General features: G+C 46.9%; 1 pseudogene across 1 annotated transcript; it reads left to right on the forward strand.

Annotated features, from left to right (window-relative positions):
- Nucleotides 1-664: 664 nt before the first annotated feature.
- LOC307097584 (cytochrome P450 1A2-like) lies at nt 665-5,268 on the forward strand (annotated as a pseudogene). Its single transcript has 7 exons — nt 665-679; nt 992-1,141; nt 1,655-1,774; nt 2,198-2,286; nt 2,530-2,652; nt 3,517-3,599; nt 4,993-5,268. The product of its transcript is annotated as a cytochrome P450 1A2-like (transcript).
- The last annotated feature ends 2,419 nt before the right edge of the window (nt 5,269-7,687 follow it).

Below are 7,687 nucleotides of genomic sequence, written 5' to 3' on the forward strand. Positions count from 1 at the left end.
ACAATCGCCATGAGGAGCAGCACACAGCATGGATTTTCTTCATCCAGTTTTACCAGCTCTTACTGGGAGGGAGGAGGGTGAGGAGCCTCTCTTTGGAATGCCTCTCTCGTCATCTTTTTGTTTCAGATTAAGGACTTGGGCTGAATATCAGAGGTGGCTGGAGCACTCTTATTCCTTACCTGATTTTGCAGGTTGCTGGAAGGGTTCTACAGAACACCCTTCTGAAGAGGAACAGTGAGCGCCCTGGCTGGCCTGGACTCAGTGCCCAGCAGGGTCCTTCACTGCGGGCACAGTGGAAAGAAGGCTGGACTAGTCCAGAGGCCTCTCACTTCCAGCACCCTGCCTTTCCCTTGAGAGAAATAATCACCCCCAACCGGGGACCCTGAAAGAGCTGCCCCTGGGCCTGGGCAGTAGGTGGAGCCAAGAGATATTGTCTGATCCTTCCAACTTTATTCAGTGACTTTGCTATCAGGTGACCAGGACAGCTGGGTCAAATAGTTGTTTATAAAAGGCACCATCACCTGGAGCCAGAAGCTCTGTACCAGTCCCCACAGCCCTGCTGATCTCAAGCACCTGCCTCTACAGGTACCTTTCTTGGGCTCATTCTCAGTCTCTGGGACCCCCCCCCCAAACCATATATCTTGGGAACAGTGGAAGTGGAGGGATGAGGGGAACCTCAGTGAGGTATAGGAGGTCTGAGTTCTAGTCCTTGCTGCCTAGCTCCAGCCCTCAGTTTCTCCATTTTTAAGTAAGCCATCTCTAAGGGCCCTTAGTGTGATTGAAGTGAAGAAATGGGGAGGGTTTTCTCTGGCTGCAGCCCAACCTCAGCTTCCAAGACTGGGGTGGGGCATCGTCGGAGGAGGCAACCTTCTTGATCTTGATCAAGACTCCTCTGGGGGAGGGGAATTACAAGCCATTTGCATCAATCCTGGGACCGTGGCCCCTCAGTGTTGCCGGATAGGAACACCTCTATTTCCTGGGTGTGAGGCAGTGTCAGCAGGAAGCCAGCACTGGCGGGGACTTCTTCCCCATCCTTACATACCTGCCCAACCCCACCCTGCATAGGTTCAAGGCCTTCAACCAGAGGCTCATGCAGTTCCTGCAGATAATGATCCAGAAGCACAATCAGAACTTGGACAAGGTGAGCCCAGCACACAGGGAGTGAGGAGGCACCCTGCAGAGCCTGGGTGTTTCCTCTCTCACCCAGCTCCAAAGTACCCACCCAGCTGCTGTGTTGCCAAGGCCTAGGAAGGCTCCGGGACACCTGGGATCAGCTATGTGAACTGAAACTAATTAGTCCTTCTCCCACTCTGATCTCAGTTTCCTCATAACAATAGCCTCCTTCTCAGAGAAGCTCAAAGCTGCAGAGAGAGAAGGCTTTTGTTCTTCAGGAACCTGAACCCTGACACTCAGCTCAGGTGTCACTTTGCCTCCTTTACTCACACTAACCTCCTCCTTTGAAATTGGACCCCTGGGGTTATTGGGAGGAAAGGTCAATGGGGCATGAAATGATACCTTAAGCCCTCCTGCTGTGAGCCTAACCCAATGACTGGAGGTCTGGGGGTGGGGAGGGGGGTGCTGTCAGATGGGATGGGGACAAGGTCCAGCCTTTGGCTGGAAGTGAGGGAGTGCCTCTAAACTTGTGGTCCCTCAGGACAGTGTTCAGGATATCACAGGTGCCCTGTTCAAGCACTGCGAGAAGGACTCCAGACCCAGTAGTGGCTTCATCCCCGGGGAGAAGATTGTCAACCTTATCAAGACATTTTTGGGGCTGGTAGGAGCCAGGCCCTGCCCCTCCATCCATCAGTGTCTGCTGTTCACCCACAGCACTTCCCAGCACCCAAGTCCATCATATAATTATTGAGCCACATGCCAGATGGTGCAGGACATGGAGACCTGGCCCATGTTCAGGGTTTGAGCCCAGGCTGTGCCACCAACTCCCAGAGTAGCCGAAAACTCGGCTAAGTCCTTCTCCTCCTCCGGATCTCAGTTTCCGCATTTGAACAATAAAGGGCTCTCTGGCCTCTGAGTGTAGGCCCCTATAATTCCAGCAACTAATTATGAAACCAGTGACTCAAGGTTGGGGGCATGAGGTCAGGAGAGGGAGACAGAGGAAGATAATGCTTGTTACATACATGGTGGGTGCTTGGTAAATATTAGTTTCTTATTCCTTCCTCACCTTGCCCCACGCTGCCAGGATTTGACTCGGTCACAACAGCCATCTCCTGGTGCCTTATGTACCTTGTGACAAATCCTGAGATACAGCTGAAGATCCAGAGGAACTGGGTATGCATAGAGAAGCCTTGGGATCCCAGGTCATTTGTTCAATCTACATATAGCTGTTATGTGCAAGCCTTGTGCATACAATGATGTCTACCCTTGTCTAGAAGGTGCTGGGGAGGTTTAGTGGGTCTCAGTATGTAAATAGATATAGAGTGACACCACATTGAGTGGCACTTGGTATAATAGGGGACACCACGGAGCAGTCAGGGCAGCCCCTAAGCCCTGTCTGTCCTCTGTGGCCTGCAGACACAATGATAGTCAGGGCACAGTGTGCCCGGCTCTCTGACAGACCCCAGCTGCCTTATATGGAGGCCTCATCCTGGAGACCTTCCGACACTCCTCCTTTGTCCCCTTCACCATTCCTCACAGGTGCGGCCTGCCTATTCTGCCCTCCCACCTCTCTTCCTGGTTTCTCAGCTCTGGCTCAGACCTCAGCATCTCCTTTCTGACCACGACACAGGTTCCTCACTGGCTCTTGGCCCCTAGTCTACCCCTATTCTGTCCAAACATGATAAAACTACCCAGCTCTCAGGAGAAAATCACACTCCTGACTTCAGCGCTTATTCACCTCTGTCACATTCTCTCCCTACAAATACTCTCAATGTAACCAGTCTGGCCCTTTATAAGCATGATTTAGCCAGCCTCCAATTTACTTATGCTGGGCCTTCTGCTTGAAATGCCTTGTAATCTCTTCTCTGGCTACCAGAATCCTATCCCTGCCCAAGGTCAATCCTGACAAAACTTCCTCTCCTCTAGAACCTTTCTTGACTCATCTAGCCAGAGCAGTTTTGTTCCTGAAATCTTGTAGGACTTACAGCCATTTGTCCTTGATTGTGTCCTGGGACTTTAACAATGTTAAGAGAGATAGTGAACACTTCCTCTGCCCACATATTGATCTAGTTATTCCCAGAGTGAGAGTCCTGACTCCACAGCCAGGCTGGGAACTCCCCAGTTCTCCAGAGAATGGCCAAGTGCATACCTGGCACAAACAGAAGTGTAGTACACACTTGTTCAAGTGGAAAAACAGGAGCCAGGGAAGGGGGAGGATCATTTCCCCCCTTCGCTCCTGACATTGTGAGGTCTGAGCCAGGGCCAGAGCTGAGAAACTAGCCCACCCCAATAGCCTGCCCACCCAGTGGGCTCTGTCAGGCTAGAGGTAGGAGCAAGAAGCACCCAGAGATATACCCCAGTTTTCCAGCTCCTGAGCCTGACAGAACCCTCTTTCCTCTTCAGTACAAGGGACACAACACTGAATGACTTCCAATCCCCAAAGAATATCATGTCTTCATAAACCAGTGGCACGTCAATCATGATCAGTGAGTACACATCCCCCACTAAAATATGTATGCAATTCAGCAGTCAGGAAGGCTATTTGTCCCTCTAGGAAATGGTTATATAATTTTTAAAAATGGTGCCTCGATTGCTGTATAGTTTTCTCTAGGTAACAAAATATAGGTCTATGTTTTTCAAACTTTAGTGCAATAAGAATTAACAAGGGCCCTGGATGGGTAGCTCAGTGGTTAAGGCATCAGCCCAAACACCGAAAGGTAGCCAATTTGATTCCTGGTCAAGGGCATGTACCTGGGTTGCAGGACTGATCCCTGTTCCCAGTCAGATGCGTGCAAGAGGCAACCAATCAATGTGAAACACATCTCTCTCTCTCTCTCTCTCTCTCTCTCTCTCTCTCTCTCTCTCTCCATCACTTCCACTCTTTCTAAAAATCAATGGGAAAATATATTCTCAGGTGAGGATTAACAAAAAAAACAACAACAAAAAAAAGAATTAACCAGGATGTTGGTTACAGATTATGGCATGCCATCCCTCAAGATTCCACTTTTGGGCCCTAACCGGTTTGGCTCAGTGGATAGAGCGTCAGCCTGTGGACTGAAAGGTCCCAGGTTCGATTCCAGTCAAGGGCATGTACCTTGGTTTCGGGCACATCCCCAGTAGGGGGTGTGCAGGAGGCAGTTGATCAATGTTTCTCTCTCATCAATGTTTCTAACTCTCTCTCCCTCTCCCTTCTTCTCTGTAAAAAAAATCAATAAAATATATCTTTTAAAAAAGATTCCACTTTGGTAGCTAAGGTAGAATATTGAGGTGATTCTGATGTGAGTGGCTTAGGGACCTCTGTATGGAAAATCACACTTTAGTCTATAGGTAGGGGGACCATATAATTTACCATCCAAACAGGGATACTTCTGAGTGTGGGATGCTATCAATAATTACTGCACCTTGGCCAGGTGGCGCAGAAGGTTGGAGCATCATCCCATCCGCTGAGGTTGTGGGTTGATCCCCGGTCAGGGCACAAACAGGAATTGACAGTGGGTGCATGAATGGGTGAAACAATAAAAGTCAATGTTTTTCTCTCTCTCCCTTCCTCTCTCTCTAGAGTTAATAATAATAATAAAAAATACTCTAAAACAATAAGCACAAATCAGAATATCATATAGATTCCCCTTTTATATTAATTAGAATGAAGATAATTTAATATTAAAAAGCACCGTTTTCAAGGCTGATCATTTTAGAAAGAGCTGTGTAAAAGAAACAAGCACTAAAGTACAGTCTGGTCCCTTTCCCCCACTCTCCTCTTATTGCTATCTATTCTAACACCGGTGGTATCAACAGAAGTCTGTTCAGACATCTCCACCCAGGACTGTCCTCCCAGGGCTTCCCAGTCCAAAGATCCCAGCTCCTCTGGTTCTCTTGCAGGAGGCTGTGGGGGGTCCCATCTGAGTTCCGGCCAGATCGATTCCTCACTGCTGATGGCACTGCCATCAACAAGACTTTGGCATGGGCAAGCGCCCGTGCATAGGGGCGGTCCTGGCCAAGTGGGAGGTCGTCCTTTTTCTGGCCATTGTGCTGCAGCAGCTGGAGGTCAGAGTGCTACCAGGCGTGAAAGTGGACCTAACCTCCATCTACCGGCTGACCATGAAGCACGCCCACTGTGAGCATGTCCAGGCACAGCTACGCTTCTCCATCAGGTGAAGAAGACACCAGCACCTGAGGCAGAAGGAATGATGGCAGTCACCCATGGGCCTCAGCCCTTCTCCTTTCCTTCTCTTCTTTAATAACAGCTTTATGGACATAGAATTCATGCAGGAGAAGAGAATTTCCCCTTCTTCTCTTCTAGGTTCCTTGGCTGGTCTAAAATTAAATTGACATAAGACGGATTAAGAGGAGAAAATAAATTTAATTTTGTACATACAGGAGCCCATAGAAATATGAGACTCAAAGAAGTCACCAATGCAGGCAGCTTTTATACTTTTAAAACAAATAAAGAGTTATTTGTAAAGATTTGACAAAACAAAGGAGTTTGAGTTTGGGGTAGCAAACTAATAAAGAAATAACAAAGTTTTTTTATACAGCCTTCTTGGCCTTGAATTCCCTATCTCAGGTAATAAGGAAGACTCCTACCCTCCTGATAGAGGGAGGATATCTTCACGTAGGAGATTCATTTCCTACTTTCATGGGGGACAAAGGAGGGGCAAAGAGGCCCTTTTTTATTAGCTGTTTCTTAAATATATTTAACTCAAAATAATCAATACGCCAAAATGGAATATTTTAGGGTGGCTTATTTTGCTCCCCATCATTCACATACCATATAATTCTCCTTCCTAAAATGTTCAATCCATGGTTTTTAGTATATTTACAGAATTGTGCTACCATGCCACAATCAGTTTTAGAACCTTCTCATCACCCAGGGTAGGGGGAAGGGGGAGGAAACCATATCCATTAACAGTCACTCCCTATTCCTCCCTAACCCACCTTCCCTGCCCTATCAACCTTAGGAAATTGCTACTCTTCTTCCTGTCTCTATAGATTTGGCTACTCTGGACATTTCATATAAATGAAATTACACAGAAAGTGGTCTTTTGTGACTGGCTTCTTCACTCAGCATGGTTTTAAGTTTCACCCATGTTGTAGCATGCATAGTTTCTTGAGTACTGAGACTGGGCTCATGTTTGTTTCTTCAGTCATTGAAGAGTAAATCTTTCCCTACTCTGTTTTATCTTTTTTTCCTGTATGATCCAAGTCTTTGAACACTTAAAGAAAACAGGGAGGAAAGGACCCAATCTTGTGGGCCAAACCCAGATGGGTGAATGGGGATCACTCATGTCCCATCTTCAAAAATAGAACATCTTACTTCTCACAAGGTCCTGATTTGTTCATCCACAGCTAGGGGAGGATAAACTCCCCAGAAATAATTGGGTTACATGCAAAAGCCCCAGGTCTCATCAAAGACACTATCAAAAGAATGAAAAAATAAGTCACAGGATGGGAGAAAATATTTGCAATTCATATACCTAATAAGAGATTAATATCCAGAATATAATCAGTAACTCCTACAATTCAACAACAACCCCAAAACCCAATTCAGAAATGAGCAAAAGACTGAATTAACAGCTCTCTAAAGTAGATATACAAATGGATAAGTACATTAGTTATTAGGAAAATGCAAATCAAAACCACAATGAGATACCATTTCACCTACTGGAATAGTTATTTTTAAAAGCTGGATGGTTATAGATATAAGCTGTTATATGTAAGCCTCATGTTAACCACAATGAAAAAAATCTAAGATAGATACACACAAAATAATGCAAAAGAACATACAACTACAAAAAAATCATCAAATCACTAAGGAAGAGAGCAAGAGAAGAAGAAAAAAATAGAAAACTACAAAGCAATTAACTAATTGGTGCCCTGGCCAGTGTGGCTTAGTTGGTTGGAGCATCATCTCATGCACCAAAAGGTGGCAGGTTCAATTCCTTGTCAGGGCACATACCCAGGTTGGGGGTTTAATCCCTGGATGGGGCACATACAGGAGGCAACCGATCAATGTTTCTCTCTGATATCGATGTTTCTGTATGTCTCTCTCTTCTGTCAGCAATAAAAAAACATATCCTCGGGTGATATGTTTTATTATATAGCCCGGCCAGTGTTGCTCAGTGGTTGAGCATCGACCTATGAACCAGAAGGTCATGGTTTGATTCCTGGTCAGGGCACATGCCCTGGTTGTGGGCTTAGTCCCCAGTAGGAGGCATGCAGGAAGCTGTCAATCAATGATCTTCTTTCATCTTTCTGTCTCTCCATCTCTTCCTCTCTGAAATCAATAAATGTGCATGCGCGCACGTGTGTGTGTATCCTATCTAATAAAGAGGGAATATGCTAATTGACCCTCACACCATCGCAAAGATGGCAGCGTCCACAGCCAATAAGGAGGGAATATGCTAATTGACTGCCCCACCCTCAAAGATGGCAGCGCCCACAGCCACAAGATGGTGGCGCCCAGTCCCCTCAGCCCCACAGGGCCAGCCCAAGGCACAGGCAAACCTTGGTTGGCGGCTGCCCAGCCGCCCAGGGCCACCTGAGGCTCAGGTAACCAGGGCTGGCCGAGGCTTGC

Source organism: Cnephaeus nilssonii, assembly GCF_951640355.1.
Source record: "Cnephaeus nilssonii genome assembly, chromosome: 4".
NCBI classification, from domain to species: Eukaryota; Metazoa; Chordata; class Mammalia; order Chiroptera; family Vespertilionidae; genus Cnephaeus; species Cnephaeus nilssonii.